Here is a 14,747-nt window from a genome sequence, read left to right on the forward strand (position 1 = left end):
ACACACCTGCATATAGATATACTTAGGTCTTATAATACATGATACTATAGTGTATGACATTATATTATATGTATATGACCCATATATTACATGACACTATAATATGTGATGTATGTGATAATATAGTGAAATATAATATGTGACACAACGACATCACATTATATGTCTGCAAGTATATATATACATATATATGTATAGCATATATAGAGAGACAGATAGTATATAACACATAATATAAGGTAAAATGTCATTGTGAAACTAGGGAGATTTAAAAAAGGATTGATGAAAGAGTTCAGTAGACTATAGAACCCCTTTTCTCCTTTGAAACCTTTATTATTCTTTTTCCCCCTTTTCTTTACTTCCAAATGGATCAGATTCCTTCTTGGCCTTTCTTTGTCCAAAGCATCTTTCCCAATGAAATAGTAAGTTGCTATTCTCCTCAGTTTTCATATAGATTCCTACTGTAGAGAATGGCCCAGAAGACCATAGATTTTTCTCATTCAACTATGCCAAGTGGTATGCTGAATGGATTGTTTTGCTCCCCAGTGAGGGATGGCAAATTGATAATTGGCTCTCCATAGAGGAAATGAAGTTATTCTCTGAGTCTAAAATAATATCTTAGAGTGACTTATTAGTATTATTATGATCTCACATATTGGATTTAAATGATATGAAGCAGCATTGACAATTCTCATGTTTTCTTTTACACTCTATTCTTCAAAATTTTGTTAAAATAATAATTGGCATTTAGACAGCACTTAACGATTTGCAAAGCACTTAATAAATATCTCTGTTTATCTCAACAACTTTGAAAGGTAAATTCTTTTATCCTCTTCATTTTGCAAATGAGAAAAATAGAAGCAGACTTTAATGACTTGCCAAGGGCCATATAGCAAGTAAGTTTCCGAAGCCAGATTTCAGGCTTCCTGATTCCGGGTCTAGCACTCTTTCCACTATGATATCTAGCTACTTTATACCCTGATGACTACATGATTTGGTCTATGATCATGACTACATATAGAGAAGGGCAACCAGATAGTGGAGAACCTTGAGTTTGCATCATATGGAAGTTAGTTGAAAGGGGGAAGAAAAGATAACAATTTGCAAGGATCTGAATGGTTGCCACAGAAAAAGAGGATTAGACATTTTTAGGGAACCTAGAGGCAGAAGTAGGAGAAATGAGTAAAAGTTGCAAAAAAGACAATTTTAGGTTTAACGTTAGGAAGAGCTTCCTGACAAGTTAAGCCATGCAAAAATAGATTCTTGGGAGGTATCACCATCTTCTAAGCAGTTTCTCCTAATGCCCTCAACTACTAATGCCTTTCTTACTTCTCTTGTATTTGTTTTATATTTAGTTTGTATATAGTTATATTGCATAGGTATATGTATTTATACATGCATATATATCTATATATCTTTACTCTTTTTTCCAAAAGACTATAAGGTTCTAGAGAGAAGAAACCCCCTTGTTTATCTTTGCTTTTTCAAAATTTGGCACATAGTATGTGCTTAATAAGGGGCAACTAGGTGATTAGAAGATAGGGTACTAGGTTTGGAGTCAAGAAGATCTGAGTTCAAATCCTCTGACTCTTACTAGCTCTGTGATGCTGGGCAAGTTCCTTAATTCTGTTCACTTCTGTTTCTGCATCTGTAAAATGAACTTGAGAAGGAAATGGAAAAAAAAAGTTCAGTATCTTTGTTAAGAAACCCTATCAACTTTTGTCCATGAGATCATGTAGAGCTGGAAATGATGAATGAACTTTAACATATGTTTAATAAATGCTTGTTGATTGATTGATTATGAGGTCATTTTTTTTATTGTACTCAGGAAGACCTGATTTTCAGTGCCCTAAATAGTTTCTAACTGTGTGATCCTAAGCAAGAAAGTTGATCTCTCACTCTTAGTTTCCTCATATGTAAAATGGAGATAATCACCTACCTTCCAGGGTTGCCAGGAAGATCAAACGACTTTGGAGCAATTAGAAAACAGTTTTCAAATCTTAAAATATTACATAAATGCTAACTATTAGCGTAGTGTGTTCCTCCTCACTGGAGGTTTGTCCTTAAGCAAAGGCTAAGTACCCATATCTACAATGTGTTATAGATGAGTCCTTTACTGAGTTATGGGTTAGACTGAGGAACACTGGATTCCCTGTCAATTCTGAAATTTGCTGAGTCTGTGACTATTTGCTTGATTTTGTGAAAATGGAAGTCCAAATTTGTGAATAGGTAAATTATAAAGATGAACTAAACTTTATTAGAGTATTTGATCACGTGAAATTCAGAGTAATCAATTTAATGTTAATGCAGATGGAGCTAGCAGATTTTTTAGAAGTGGGAAAGATGTTTTATAAATTGATTATAGAAGAAAACAGATGATAGCCTATGATTGCATATAAAAAGAGAACCCTCCTAATAATAATAGCCCACATGTTTATAGTATTTACAATTCAATTTAAGAAATAGGTATTAAGTGTCTACTATGTATAGTGTTGCATTGTATTAGACAGGGACAGGATATACACACATACCTATACATACATATATACATATATATATATACATGCATACATATTTATGTAAGTATGTATATATAACATATTTATAATGATGTAGTTCTTTCCCTCAAGGAAATTATAGTGTAAGTTTGATATGCAAACAGGAAACAAAATAGAAATTTATCTTTACAGATCAAAAAAGAAAAAAGGATTATTCATGAAACTATAGTTCTCTATTACATATAACTTAATTTTCTAAAAATTCAACATATGATTGCAAAGCTATAATGTTTCTGCTTCTTTCTTATTTTCCTTTTGCATTAAAAAAAAGATACTCCAGGGTATTTTAATTTTCTTTTATTTCCTTTGTTGTTATCATGACTCCATCCTTCTGTTCCTCCCCATACAAAAAAGAAAAACAAAACCTTTAACAAATATGCATAATCAAATAAAACCTATTATCTTTTGACTGTATCTAAAATGTGTCTCTTTTTCTTTATCCTGAGTTCATCACCTTTCTTTCAAGAGGAGGGTAATATTATGCTTCATCATTAGTCCTGTGGAGTTATAGTTGTCTGAATGAACTATAATACATACATTCTCATGCTCTGAATCACATGACCAGTTTATTGCTTTCTTCCATGCATTTCTTAGAAGACATTCTTTACATGCAACCTTTCCTTTGCAATCTTTTGTTTGGAATGTGTTGCAATGTGTTCTCTATATACACATCTCCATTCCCCTTTGGGGCGATCTTTATCTTTAATAATATAGCATCTTGTAGCCACTAACTATTTCAACATTGGTCCAAAAATAAGGTCCATAATATTCAAAACAAATCATGACAAAAGCAATTGATTGTTTCATAGTTTTACTTCAAAATGGCAGCCTTATAGCAGTCTTCTTATATCAAGTTAACTTTTATTCAGTTGTATTCAATTCTTTTAAAGAATGATCTCCACATCTACCTTTCCATTGGCACCTATCTTTCCAATTAGTGTTATCCTTTTCCAGTAACTCCTCTACTTGAATTTTTTCCATATTATCACAAGATGAATAGCAATTTGTCTCTTCCCCTACCCCCAAGTACTACCTTTTGTGTCATTTCTTTCTCACCAGGAAAGATGATTCAGTCTCTCCATCTCTAAAGAAGAGATGTTGGATAGATGCCATGTTTGGTTTCTTTATTGACAGAGTGCCTTAGAATGGCACTTCTGTTGCAACACTAAGACTTGGAAATGGAAGATTTTTGTTTGAATCTTATGTTCATCTCCTACTATCTCTTTAGATATGGGTAAGTTATATCGTTTCTGAATATCAGCTTTTTTATCTACAAAGAGGAGCAACAACAACAACAATAATAAATACTTACAGTACCTGTCTCATAAAAGACTGTTATAAATAAAGGGCCCTGTAAACCCAGCTTCCCTTCTCCCATTTATATCATCCAAACATTATCTTTAATTTTTCTCTCTACCTTACCCCAATTTCTAGTCAATTGCTAAGTCTACCTCAATAATAACTCTTATATCAATGCTCTTCTTCCTATTTACACTGTTTCCATCCTATTTCAGTCTTATCACCTCTTTCCTGCTCATAAATTCTCAGTGATTCCCTGAGAATAATAATAAACAAACATAGAATAATATGTTTAATATTATTATTAATAATAACAAATGCAATTTGTTAATAAAAACAAATGCAAACAACTTAGTCTGGCATGTAAAGTCCTCTAGAAATGGCTCTAAACTACCTTCACAGCTATATTTCAAACTTCTCACCCTATAGGAAGGAAACATTTATTAAGCAACTACAATGTGTCTAGTATTTAAGCATATCATCTCAATTAATCCTCAAACAACCCTGAGAAGCAGATGTTATTACTGTACCTTTTTTGCAGGTAAGGACACCAAGATAGACAGAGGTTTAAGTGACTTGTCCAGGGTCACGTAGCTAATAAGCATCTGATTCCACATTTAAGCTCACATTTTTAAAAATAGCTTTTTATTTACAAATTATATGCATGAATAATTTTACAGCATTGACATTGGCCAAACCTTTTGTTATAATTTTTCTTCTCTTTCCCCCCACTCCCTCCCCCAGATGGCAGGTTGACCAATACATGATAAATATGTTAAAGTATAAATTAAATACAATATAAGTATACATGTCCAAACAGTTATTTTTGCTGTACAAAAAGAATTGGACTTTGAAAAAGAGTACAATTAGCCTGTGAAGGAAATAAAAATGCAGGCGGGAAAAATAGAGGGATTGGGAATTCTGTGTAGTGGTTCATAGTCATCTCCCAGAGTTCTTTCGCTGGGCTTAGCTAGTTCAATTCATTACTGCTCTATTGGCAATGATTTGATTCATCACATTGCTGAAGATGGCCACGTCCTTCAGAATTGATCATCATATAGTATTGTTGTTGAAGTATATAATGATCTCCTGTTCCTGCTCATTTCACTCAGCATCAGTTCATGTAAGTCTCTCCAGGCCTTTCTGAAATCATCCTGTTGTTCATTTCTTACAGAACAACAATATTCCATAATATTCATATATCACAATTTATTCAGCCATTCTCCAATTGATGGGCATCCACTCACTTTCCAGTTTCTGGCCACTACAAAGAGGGCTGCCACAAACATTCTTGCACACATGGGTCTTTTTCCCTTCTTTAAAATCTCTTTGGGATATAAGACCAGTAGCAACACTGCTGGATCAAAGGGTATGCACAGTTTGATAACTTTTTGTAAGCTCACATTTTCTTGACACCATCACTCCAGAAGCAAAGTAGAGGTGCTCATGATTGAAGGCTATTTGAATTTTTTCTTTGCTTCTACAGCCAATGAATTCATTACTGAGCAAGAAGTCTTGTAGTAGAGCCTCTCTGCATATAGGTAGGCTGGTCCACGAAGTAGACATAGTCTATCGGTGCAACTATACTTGAAATCTTTCCAACAGGATAGAATCTGCCAGACCTTAGGCTTTTTGTGCTTAACTTTGCCTCTTGATTTCCTGTCTTCCAGGCAAAATCCTAACTTCTAGAGCAATTCTTTTCCAATTCCTCTTCATTCTAGTGCCTGCTTCTATTGATTATTTTCAATTTATTCTCTATGTAGCTTGTTTGCATTTAGTTGTTTTCATGTTGCCTCTCCTATTAAACTGTAAGTTCTTTAAGGTCAGGAACTGTCCTTTGCCTTTGTATTTTCATTACTTGGCACATGGTGGGCACCCTAATAAATTTTTTTTATTGACTGACAGGTTCATTTCCATGCAATGATGAGGCTTTAGACTAGGATTTTAGGAAGGCTTTGGGGACCTTCGAGAACATTAAATAATTAGAGGTGAAATTTAAATCTACACTAACTGAATAAATGTAAAGCAATGTTAATTGGAAGGAATGTGCTGTAATTTGCTAATTTAAGCATACTTTATGGCTGTTTCATCAGTATAAGGAACTCTCACTAATAAAGAGCCCAGTTTATCTGTCACTTAGTAAATAAGTCTTAGAATATAGCTATTGCAACTTATAGTAACTAACATTTATATAGTACTTAAGATTTGTAGAACTCTTTACACATTACCTCATCTGATTGTCAGAACATTTTGAAGTAGGTGCTTTCACTCTCTCCAAAGCACAAGGAGGAAATTGAATCTGTTTCCTGGTGAGGAAACAGGTGAATGTGAGAAAGTCCAGGGTTCTAGAGCTAGTATTGAATCTGTTTCCTGATGAGGAATCAGGTGAATGTGCGAAAGCCCAGGATTCTAGAGCTAGTAAGAAACTGACTCAGAATTTGATCTCAGGTCTTTCTGACTCCTTGCTCTAGCATGCTAACCATAAGAAATGTCTAGTCACTTTATTAGCTGAAGCTAACATTAGACATTGAATTTTAATCCATCAAACCATCCAGCTTCCATGTAAATATGTAGAAAAATAGAAGTGTGAAAGAAAAAAAAAACAAACCCATTTTAATTCAGATAAGAAAACCTGTTATTAAAATATTTTCTTAAAACAATTTCTCCAAATTATCTAAAGTGATAATCTGTAACTAATAAATTCCTGAATGATTACTAATTTCTTTACTTTATTTTTCCTGTTTGAATAGTTTTTGTGTGGGTATCTCTGATCTTATTTGGAGTCTTTTATTAAGTAAGGCAAATCTCTTGATATCAAAGTGAGTAAGATTAACATTATCATGAGTGACAAAACTGAAATTTTAGAATGCCATTGGATGCTTAGCTGGGCCACTTTTATGTAGCTTCTTTCCACAGTTAGTGAACATAGTCAAAGCCAGATCAAGGAGGATATAGAACTGGGTCTACAATATTTCTTTTCTGTTAACTCCTGAACGTGTAAGACATACTCATCCCTCACACTAAATCAGTTTACTCTGACTATATAGATCTTAGGTGGCACAAGATGGGGTAAAACTGCCAATTTGGGCTGGTGTACAGGCTATCTCAGCTGACTGTATACTCAATCAATTACTTGAGTTCCCTTAACTAATTTTCACAGTTTTCAGTTTCTGGAGTTCTAATGTCATCTCTGTCCTGCTCCTCTGTATGATATTAATTGAATCATGTTATGATTACCAGTAAAATGAGGAAACCACATCATTCTATCTCCAAGATAATGTTGTAAAGAAAATAACGAAGCAATTATAAGTCAATTTGCAAATTCATTCAATGCAAGTGCTTAGTTTTAAGAATAGTTTGACACATTCCCTCTTTAATCAATCAATCTGTAAGTATTTATTAAGTACATTCTTTGTGCAAGGCATTTTACTAGGGATACAGAGTATAAGTACAAATGAAACAATTCCCACTCACCATAAAACAAATAAAACAATCCCTATTCACAAAGGGCTTGCAGTTTAATAATGAAGATTTGAAGTACATATAAAAATAATATATAGCATTATACACATATAAAGTAGTCAACTAAAGAGTGGTTTGAGGAGGATACTACCACTAGGGGAAGAGAGCTAAGAAAGATCAAGTAGAAGATATCAGCCTCAACTGTATCTTCAGGGAAGAGATAGTTTCTTTAAGGTAGAGATGAGGAGAATATATTCCAAGTTTGGGAGATGATCAATTGTAAGGGCACAGACAAGAGAAAGGCAGTATTGTTTGTATAAATTATGTGGTTTAGGAAAGAAGTAATTTCTAATGAGTCTGGGAATTTAGGTTAAGCCAGGTTGTGTAAGGCTTTGAAAGGTACACAGAAAAGTTCAACTTGTATCCTAGAAGCAATAGGAAGTCACTGGCTTTGGTTTAGTAGGAGAGTGACAGAGGTGGATTTACTGTTAAGGAAGATCACTTTGGCAACAGTGTGTAAAATGGACTAGATTGGGGTTTGGGGGGCGGAGAACGGTTGATGCACAGATAACAGCAGGTTGTTACAGTAATCTAGATGAAAGGTGAGGGTAGCCTGAACTAAAGTGATAACTATGTAACTGTTATATGCATTATTCCATGGTTTTATATTATTTTAGTTGTTTTTCAGTCACATCTGACTCTTTGTGACCTTTTTTGGAATTTTATTGGTGAAGATACTGAAATAGTTTGTCATTTCCTTTTCTAGCTCATTTTACAGATGAGGAAAGTGAGGGAAATAGGGTAAGGTGACTCATCCAAGATTGCACAGTTAGGAAGAAAAGTCTTTCTGACTCTATTCTCAGCACTCTATCCTTTGCACCTTGTGGGTACCCAACTACCATCCTGCAGAGCGCTGTTTTATGGGCTGGGCTATAATGGCAGTTTAGATTAAGACATAGTCTTTGCCCTAAATGAATTTATAGATTAAGGAATATGACCCATGAAGTCGTAACTATAGTATGAAATGACAAGTCATGAATATATGAAAAGTTCAAAGCATGATGACCACAGCACACATCTAATATATTGAAATTTAATTGGGATCCAATATTTCATACTTGGGGTCAAAGAAGAGCAATTGCACAGTTTGAGTGGTAAGGACTAGCTAGATAAAAGTTTGTGAAAAAGATCTGAGTATATTTCTATGCAAACTCAAACTCAACAGAGGTTGACCCCACCAAACAAACAAACAAACAAAACCAACTAACATAGGCTGCATGTGTTGTCCACAGTAAGGGAGGTGATGATCTTATTGTACTCTGTTAACTTCTGAAGAAGGATATTCAGTGCTCACTGCTACATTTTGAAAAGGACAAAGAGAAACTGATTTGTATTCAGATTAGGGTCAATTGGGATGGCAATGGAACTGGAGACCACACTGTTTAAGGATCAATGAGAGGAATTAGGTCTTGAAGAAGAGTTTACATGATTGTTCTCTTCTCTGTTTTACACCATAGAATAGAACTAGGAGCAATAAGTGAATGCTGGCAAATATAGATCTAAATTCAATGCAGCGAAGAACTTCTTAGAAGTTAGAGTTGGTATGGACTACCTGGGAAGAAGAAAGTGGAAAGAAAATTTGGAGACTGAAAATCTGAGATCAAATCTTGATTTTACTTCATACTATTTCTGTGGCATTAGGCAAGCCACTTCAATTCTTTAGGCCTCAGTTTCCTTGTTTGAAAAATGAGCAGCTAGATGAGATGATCTCAAAAGTCTTTTTTGATTCTAAATCCCATAATCCTATACAGGATCTAAGAGTGAAAAAAATTATAATGCTTGGACAGTTGTGTTGTATAGTCAATCAGTCAATAAACATTTATTAAATACCTACTCTGTGGCAGGCACTGTGATAAATGATGAGGATAAAAATAAAGGTAAAAAATAAAAAGTCCCTACTCTTAAGCAGCTACATGGTACAATGGATAGAGTCCTGAAGACTCATCTTCCTGAGTTCAAAACTTGCTTCAGACATTTACTAGCTGTGTAAACCTGAGAAAGTCGTTTAACTTTGTTTGCCTCAGTTTCCTTATCTGTAAAATGAGCTGAAGAAGGAAATGGCAAACAGTTTTAGTATCTTTGCCAAGAAAACTCTGATTGAAATCATGAAGAGTTGTACATGAGTGAAAAATAACATACCAATCAACAGTTTCAAGCAGCTAACTCTGACAGAGTCTACCTGTAAACAAGAATATACAAACAGGATAAATTAGGGGTAATCTTAGACGAAAGGAACTGAAATTAAGGAGAATTGGGAAGGGCTTCTTGTAGAAAGTAGAACTTTGAGTAAAATTAGGAAACAGATGAAAAAGAAAAACATTCCAAGCATGGGGGACAGGTGGGGAAAATGCTCAGAAATGGGAGATAGAATATCATGTGTGAGGAACAGCAAGGCGCCTTCAGTCACTGTGTTGAATAATTCATGGAGGGGAATAATGTATAAGAAGATAGGTAAGATAGGAAGGAGTCATGTTTTGAAAGGCTTTCAAAGCCAAACAAAGGATTTTATATTTGACTCTCTGAGTAACAGGGAACCACTACAATCTATTGAATAGTTTTGGTTTTTGGCACAAGAGGATGTGGATTAAAATCCCTCTCTGACACTTCTAGATATACAACTTTAGATAAGCTTTTTAAGATTCCTCAGTCTTACTTTTCTCATTTGTAGATGGAGTTAGACCAGATAATCTTTAAGATCCCTTTTTCTTTATATATATAAGTATATATATATATATATATTATTTGAACACCAAATTTCAAACATAGGAGCCCAGGTAGGTAGCAGTAATATAGGCAGAAATTATATGACCATAGGTCATGGATATCAAGTTAGATTTTATCTAGTCAGCCCCTCCCAGTTTTTTAGATGAGGAAGTTGAGGTTAAATGACTTGCAGAAAACCACTCAGATGATAAGTGATTTGAGGAAAATAATTTGGGGCAATTGTCTCAACCATTTTGAGTTTCAAATATTTTGGAGACACCTATATGTTCAAATAAAGTCAGAGATGTGAGTGTGGACTCAGAAGAGGAGATACAAATTTTAATTCATTGGATTATTTCAACAAATATTCATGGTATTCATTTAAAGATTGGAGTTCAAATCTTATCCCAGACATTTCCTAGCTGTGTGGCCTTTGGCAAGTTACTTAACCTCTCAGCCTCAGTTTCCTGGTATGTAAAATGGGAATAATAATAGCATCTATAAAATAGGGTTGCTGTGAGGGTCAAGTCAAAGAATGAAATTAAAGATCTTTGCAAACCTTAAAATGTTATATAAATGTTGGCTGTTATTATTTTAAAGAAATATGTCCTCAATATTAACTATGTGCAGAGCACTGTGTTAGGTATTGGGTGAAGTTCAGATGTTCCATGATCTCTGTCCTGATGAGAGAGAAGGCAAACTACTACTGCTACTATTACTATCATAGGTTGTAGTAATTGCAGTAAACTAAGGCACATTCCATTTATCTGCCAATGAATGGTGATAGAAATAGAAACATAACAATATTATGAGTGATAAATTTGCTAATACTAATGCAATATAATTATATATATATAATATAATACTAATGCATATAATTATGTAGCTCTTTCCAGTTTGCCAAGCATTTTCTCATAACAATGTTTTGAAATTGATTTTGCAAATACAGTTATATTCATTTCATAAAGGAGAAAGCTGAAGCTCCAAAAAATTAAGTGATTTGCCCATAGTTGGGTAGTCAATAATAGCAGAACTTGGGTTTCTGATTTTATGTCCTACACTCTTTTCATTACATCATGATAGTTAATAGCATCATAGGTCTTAGAACTAGCAATTATTTAGTTTAATTCTCACTGAAATGGGCCCTTGTATCTAAACACATTCTTATGCTCTGCTTCTGGCCGACTTAATCATTCATACTGCATTAAGAGAGGCATGATGTCCAAAATGAGAGAGGCAACAGTCCCAGAGAGTACAAGGGAGGAATCTATGCTGTTGCTGCTGTTATAAACTATTACCACCACTATTGTCACCACTGCTACTAGTATGAATACAATGATTACTAGTAATAATACTCATACTGGTGCTACTAGTATTACTACTACCATTATTGATCATAGTCATTGCCATGACTTAAGAAAAGTTTTTGTGTTATGTCTGTATGTCTGTCCTCTTTAATTTTTATCCATCCTCCCTTTTTTTTTTTTTAGTACTTTCTTTCTCATGGGTGGAAAATTCCTGGGGTTCAGAATTGTGCTAGTCAGATCAATGATATCTTCCAAAGCCCTTACATCACTCCTCCAAAATTCCTGAATTTGTCAGGAGCCAGATCCATATAGTTATCTGACCAACTCCATAGATATAAACCTGCCCCTGACTCATCCTCTAACCCAATGTTCTGAAGTATCTATAACTTAGTATTCACTTACATGCTGTGAAAATAGAATTGACTCAGAGAGTCCACTCAGAGTCCCAAAATGTACTTTTGGTTAGCCTGGGCATTCACCCCTTAACATATCCTGAAAATCAATCTCTCCAACCAATGCAGTAATCACTGGCTCAGCATTTACACTCTCACCAACTCTACACAGCTGTTTAATTTCTCTAATTGTTCTTTCACTTTCACATAGTCACCCAAATTGAACACTAATTCTGTGTTTTCCATATACTCAAAGTTTGCTAAATCTTTTGTTACATATACCCAAGAGATGACTTCTTAATAAGACTATTCTATCAATTGTCAGCATCAAGAATACATTCTTACGCTTTCTTGCAGTTTAGTGAGTATTTCACACTGGCAAGCTATTGGGAATCTTCTTCCCTGTAATAAACTAGGCTGCCATCTCTTCAAAAGGCATGAAAACTCCCTGAGGGCAGAGATCATTTCATGTCTCTCCTCAAATCACCTACAATCAAGTAAAGTGCCTGGTGCATAGGAGATGCTTATTGAATGCTGGACGAAGGAATAAATGAAATTTATGATCTGAATTTTTTCCTATTTCTGGACATTAGTTTAAAAATGTTGTGTGGTTGTAACATTGCAAAATGAATAGGATTTAATAGGCAGATAGTGTGGCATAGTGAATAGACAACTAGCCTTGGAGCTACATCTTGCCTGACATGTTTTGACTGAATGAACCTGGATAAGCCACTTTACTTCTCATTGCTCTAGGATACTGATGTCAAACTCAAATACAAATGAATCCTTCTAGGCTGCATTAGAAAAACCACATGTTAATATTATCTGAATATTACTGTATTTTAATGTATTTTTGTCAAATATTTCCCTATTATATTTTTATATGGTTCTGGGGACTTTGGGAATGTTGGGAACTGCGTGCAGCTGGGGACAATGATTTGGCCATCTTTGCTCTAAGCAACCCTCTAAGACTATAATTTGCTAAAAAGGTGCTGATTTGCATTGGTAGAAGGAGTTTCCTCACCAAAAAATTCCCTATGCCAACAAAATAATAGATCCAGTCCCTTTTCCTATTTCATAAAGCCCGTAATAACTAAGTAGTAGAAATAACAAATACTTTTTTCCCGCAAGTCAGAATATTATTTCATATTTCAAATAATGAAAATTGATTTCCAAAAGCAGTATAGGGAAGTATTTCTTTTTAAAGAGTTTTTTATGTCTTTTTTTTACATCATCATAATTTTCCCTAGGATTGCCCTCTCTTCTGTCAAGAGAACCACCCCATATAACACCTAGTTTTTCTTAAAGACAAAAAAAAAACCCTCAAAATAGTCAGCATAAAAGCATAATTGATCAAAGAAAAAGTCCCATAACATGTTTAATGGATAAAACTTGTGGATTTTCCATCTCCAAGAAAAGGTAGAAGTTTGGGAGTGTCTTCTTATATCTCTTCATTTGACTTGTATTTAATTTTATAATTTATAACATTTGCTTTTTATTTTTAGGTGTATAGATCTTTCCGTATCCATCATTATTATATATGTTGCTTTTTGACTCTGCTTACTTAATTTTGCATCAGTTCTTGTAGATCTTTCCATGTTTCTCTGTATCTACCACACTAGTAATTTCTTAAAGTACTACTTTAAATATTTTGCTAAATAGGAGGACCTTCTTATCCATGATTTCCTTAGGCCCAGGAAAGGGGCCTCTGGTTCAAAGGTTATGAAAATTTTAGTCATTTTATTTATATTATCCCAAATTGCTTTCCAAAAAATTCCAATTTCATAGTTCTATCATAAATATATTAATGTTCCTATCATTCTACAATGCCTCCAACATTGATTATGACCATTTTAAAATCATCTTTTCCAAGGGAGATGCTTCTTATTGTCATTTTACATATAGTTCTCTGTCTCTGCCTCTCTTTCTGTGAGCATGCATGTGTGTGTATATGCATGCATGCACTATATACTTGTATTTATTCCTCTATCGTCTATCTATTAAAAAGAGAAAAAGAAATGTGATGTGGTTATAAAACAGGAAGAAGTGGTTATCACTTCATCTACCTAACCCTGGAAAGACTCCATTTGACCAAAATGTGAAATAAACATTCATATATATTTAAAACATAAAAGCATGAAATAAGCATTATTGGTGGCCAAAAGTCATTATTGTCCTTTTTAATATTAAAACTTAAAGAAAAATGCAGTATAATGGCTTGGATGGAGAGCTGCTGTCAAAGCCAGGGGAAACTGGGTTCACATCTCACTTCTGACACATATCGATCATATGCTCCTATGTAAATGATTTACTTTAGTGTTTTAGACCTCTGGTGTCAAACTCAAATATCAATGGTGCCACAAATATATACATAAATATCCCTTCAAGCTACATATTGTCTTAAAAATGTAATGTTATTTGTATTTTATTATATTATTTATTTTGTTAAATATTTCCCAATTACATTTTAATCTGGTTCCTAGTGATAGTCAGTTTGCTGTAAATGCTGCCTATGTGGGCTGCAGGTTTGATACTTAAAGGGAGTTCAGCATGTTCTTTGAAACTAATAGTCAGAGCTGCAACTCTGTCAAGGTTCTAACTTATAGTCAGAGAGTTGCAATACTGACTATAACTCTCAGAGAATATGTTGACCTGAATAGTAAAGAAGTTTCCTCATCCAGGAATTATCTCTATCAGTGAAATCATAGATTTAATTCTCATCCTTACTTTAAAAAACTGGAAGATACTGTTTTGGAAAAATGTAGCATTTCATTATTGGAATTTTATTGTCAGTGTTTTTCTCAATATGAAAAACTTCTTTTAGTTACTAAGACAAAGCTTCCCTAGTATAATGTAGATAAAATGAGCTTTAATAACAATATAAAGATTTTAAATGAGAACAGAATTTTTATTAGTAGGATGAGATTCCATAATACTCGGGTGAAAAGTCAAGAATGTTATGTATT

General features: G+C 34.0%; 1 protein-coding gene across 1 annotated transcript in view; it reads left to right on the forward strand.

Moving 5' to 3' along the window:
• The window catches only part of RIMS2 (regulating synaptic membrane exocytosis 2), a 761,226-nt gene that overhangs the window by 179,832 nt on the left and 566,647 nt on the right, over positions 1-14,747 (forward strand). The gene's annotated exons all lie outside the window — the stretch shown is intronic.

The sequence above is a fragment of the Antechinus flavipes genome, chromosome 1 (assembly GCF_016432865.1).
Source record: "Antechinus flavipes isolate AdamAnt ecotype Samford, QLD, Australia chromosome 1, AdamAnt_v2, whole genome shotgun sequence".
In the NCBI taxonomy this organism is placed as follows: domain Eukaryota; kingdom Metazoa; phylum Chordata; class Mammalia; order Dasyuromorphia; family Dasyuridae; genus Antechinus; species Antechinus flavipes.